Source organism: Carlito syrichta, unplaced genomic scaffold, assembly GCF_000164805.1.
Source record: "Carlito syrichta isolate Samal-C Ts95f unplaced genomic scaffold, Tarsius_syrichta-2.0.1 Scaffold309926, whole genome shotgun sequence".
NCBI lineage: Eukaryota > Metazoa > Chordata > Mammalia > Primates > Tarsiidae > Carlito > Carlito syrichta.
In genome coordinates, this window is record NW_007254022.1 from 127,603 (window position 1) to 132,068 (window position 4,466).

Below are 4,466 nucleotides of genomic sequence, written 5' to 3' on the forward strand. Positions count from 1 at the left end.
CTCAAAAAAAAAAAAAAAAAAGAAATGCAGAATTTCAGCTCCCAACCCAGACTTAGTGAATCAGAATAAGCATTTTAGCTAAATCCTAATGATTTGTACAAACACTACAGTTTGAGAAATACCGCTCTGAAAACATCTTGCAAAGCAAGGTGAACAGATTTCCTTCTGCACTATTCATGAAGAAATAGAATTTACTCACATCAGTGGAAAAGGCAAATGATTTTGAAAGGTTTGTGGAGTACAAGCTTAAAAAAACTAATTCAAGCTATGAAGAATATATACCAAAATGTTAATCGTGGTGGGAGTTGTTTAATTTTTCTTTTTCTTTTGAGTCAGAATCTCACTCTGTTGCCCAGGCTTGAGTGCAGTGGCACACTCACAGCCACCACAGCCTTGACCTGCTGGGCTCCAGCGATCCTTCCACCTCAGCCTTCCAAGTAGCTGGAACTCCACGTACGCTACCACGTCCAGCTTATTTTTTCATTTATTGTAGAGATGAGGGCTCACCAAGTAGCCCAGGCTGGTCTCGAACCCCCAGGCTCTGGCAATCCTCTCACCTCAGCCTCTCAAAGTGCTGGGATTTCAGGCTGAGCCACCATGCCCGGCCTACTTTTTCTTGTTTACTCCTCTTTTACATTTTCTTATTTTAATTTTTTTTTTTTGAGTTGGAGTCTCACTCTGTTGCTCAGGCTGGAGTGCAGTGGCTCGCTCATGGTCACCGCAGCTTTGTCCTATTGAGCTCAGGTGATCCTTCTGCCTCAGCCTTCCAAATAGCTGGAATTATAGGCATGCACCATCATGCCTGGCTAATTTTTCTTGATTTATTGTAGAGATGAGGTTTCGCCAAGTTGTGCAGGCTGGTCTAGAACCCGTGGGCTCAGGCAATCCTCTCACCTCGGCCTCCCAAAGTGCTGGGATTATAGGCACGAGCCACCACGTCTGGCCTAATTTATTTTATTTGAGTCAGAGTCTCACTCTGTCTTCCAGGCTAGAATGCAGTGACATGCTTACAGCCACCACAGCCTTGACCTGCTGGGCTCAGACGATCCTTCCACCTCAGCCTGCCAAGTAGCTGGAAATACAGGTGCATGACACCACGCCCAGCTAATTTTATTTATTTATCTATTTATTGTAGAGATGAGGTCTTGCCAATTTGCCCAGGTTGGTCTTGAACCTGAGGGCTCAGGCAATCCTCTCATCTTGGCCTCCCAAAGTGCTGGGATTATAGGCATGAGCCACTGTGCCGGTTTATGTGCTTTTTTTTTTTTTTTTTTTTGAGTTGGAGTCTCACTCTGTCACCCAGGCTGGAGTCCAGTGGCTGCTCCCGGCCACCGCAGCCTCAACCTGCTAGACTCCGGCGATCCTTCCACCTCAGTCTTCCAAGTAGCTGGAACTACAGTCGCGCGCTACCACGCCCGGCTAATTTTTTGATCTATTGTAGAGATGAGGTCTCACCAAGTTGCCCAGACGGGTCTCGAACCCGCAGGCTCAGGCAATCCACTCACCTCAGCCTCCCAAGGCGTGGGATTATAGGCTGAGCCACCGAGCCCGGCATGCTTTTTTTTAACCACAATTTTTTCAAAAGACCTTATTAGAACAATTGCAATCTGAACAACGCCCACAGATTAGATAATAATATTGTATCAATGTTCAACTTTCTGAATTTGAGACCTATACTTTGGTTATGGTAGAATGTCTCTTATTTTTTTTTTTGAGTCGGAGTCTCACTATGTCGCACAGGCAGTAGTGAAGTGGTACAGTCAAGGCCACCACTGCCTCCACTTGCTGGGCTTTGGCGATCCTTCCACCTTAACCTTCCAACTAGCTGAAACTACAGACATGTGCTATCACGCCCAGGTTATTTTTTGATTTATTGTAGAGATGAGATCTCACCATGTTGCCCAGGATGGTCTCGAACCCTGGGGCTCAAGCAATCCTTTCGCCTTGGCCTTCCAAAGTGCTGGGATTACAGGCTGAGCTACCGTGCCCGGCCTATTTTAATTTTTTAATATCTTATGGGCTTTCTTTTTTTTTTTCTTTTTTTTGAGTTGGAGTCTCACTTTGTTACCCAGGCTGAAGTACAGTGACACACTCACAGCCATCCCAGCGTCGACCTGCTGGGCTCCAGTGATCCTTCCATCTCAGCCTTCCAAGTAGCCAAAACTACAGGCATGCACTACCACACCTGGCTAATTTTTGATTTATTGTAGAGATGAGGTGTCGCCAAGTTGCCCGGGCTGGTCTCGAACCTGTGGGTTCAGGCAATCCACTTGCCTTGACCTCCCAAAATGCTGGGATTACAAACTGAGCCACCGAGCCCGACCTTAATGAACTTTCTTTATAAAAGAAATTTTAGGTTTATAGCCAAAGTGAATAGAAAATACAGAGTTCCTATATGCCTCTTGACCCTACACATGCACGACCCCCTCTGCTATCAACATTCCTGTTCCAGAGCGGTTCAGTTATTACAATGAATGAACGTACATTGACACGTCATTATCACCCAAAGCCCATAATTTACATTAGGATTCACTTTTAGTGTTATATATTTCATGGGTTTTGATAAACATATAATGACGTGTATCCACTATTATAGTATAACATAGAATAAATTTACTGCCCTAAAATGCTCTGTGTGCTGGGCATGGTGCCTCATGCCTGTAATCGCAGAACTTTGGAAAGTGGAGACTAGAGGATCGCCTGAATCCAAGAGTTCGAGACCAACCTGGGCAACATGGTGAGACCTTGTCTCTACAGTAAATTAAAAAATTAGCTGGGCATGGTGGTGCACACCTGTGGTTCCAGCTACTTGGAAGGCTGAGGTGGGAGAATTGCCTGAGCCCAGCAGGTAGAAGCTGTGGTAGCTGTGAGCGTGTCACTGCACAAAAAAACTCTGTGCTCTGCCTATTAATCCCTCCCCTCAACTCCCAAACCCTGGCAACTGATGTTTTTACTGTCTACATAGTTTTGCCTTTTTCAGAATGTCATAATTGTGACCAGACAGTATGTAGCTTTTTCAGATTGACTTATTTCACTTAGTAATGTGCACTTATGGTCTTTTCCTGATTTGACAGCTCATTTCCTTTTAATGCTGAAAATTGTAGGTACCTGGCATTTTTATTCATTCCCCTGAGGGACATCTTGGTTGCTTCCAAGTTTAAACGATTATGAATAAACCTGCTATAAACATCCATGTGCAGATTTTTGATGCGAACATCCTTTTTTATCTTATATTTCTATTTTCTAATTTTTCTACAATAAGTACTTTGTTTAATTTGTAATGATATTTTAAAATTCATCCTTGAAAGAAATGCAGAAAGCTTTAATTCAATATTTAATTTAGCTGATTGAAAGACTGAATAATTAGATTTATTTTATTTATTAATTTATTTTTTGAGTTGGAGTCTCACTCCGTCGTCCAGACTGGAGTGCAGTGGCTGCTCCCGGCCACCCCAACCTCGACATGCTGGGCTCTGGCGATCCTTCCTCCTCAGCCTTCCAAGTAGCTGGAACTACAGGCATGCACTACCACGCCCGGCTAATTTTTTGATTTATTGTAGAGATGAGGTCTCCCCAAGTTCCCCAGGCGGGTCTCGAACCCACGGGCTCAGGCAATCCACTCACCTTGGCCTCCCAAAGCGCGGGATTACAGGCTGAGCCACCGAGCCCGGCCTAGATTTATTTTTAAAATATCTCTTTGTTTTAAAGTAGAAATGGAATTAGATACATAGATAGTCATGTTATTAAAAAAAGGAGGCGGGGGGTGGCTGGGCATGGTGGCTCATGCCTGCAATCCAACACTTTGGGAGACCAAGGTAAGAAGATTGCTTAAGCCCAGGAGTTCGACACCAGCCTAGGCAACATAGTGAGACCTCATCTCTACAAAAAAAATCAAAAAATTAGCCAAGTATGGTGGCACACACCTGTAGTCCTCACTACTCAGGAAGCTAAGGCAGGAGGATTGCCTGAGCCCAGAAGGTTGAGACTGTAGTTAGCTGTGATCATGCCACTAAGCTCCAGCTTGGGTAACAGAGTGAGAATCTGACAAAAAAAATCAAAAAACAAAAAAAAAGAAAGAAAGAAAAGAAAGAAAGAGTTAGATTATTTAAGGAGTTCTTACTTGGAATGTCAAATAATGACAATAAAATAACAATCAAACACATATTACTTGTTCTGTGTCTGTCTCTGTGCTAAATCCTTATCAAGAATTACCTCAGCTGGGCTCGGTGGCTCAACCTGTAATCCCGTGACTTTGGGAGGCTGAGGTGAGTGGATTGCCTGAGTCCACAGGTTCGAGACCTGCCTGGGCAACTTGGCGAGACCTCATCTCTACAATAAATCAAAAATCAGCCGGGCGTGATAGTGCACACCTATAGTTCCAGCTACTCGGAAGGCTGAGGCGGAAGGATCACCAGAGCCCAGCGGGTCGAGGCTGCGGTGGCCGGGAGCGGCCACTGCGCTCCACT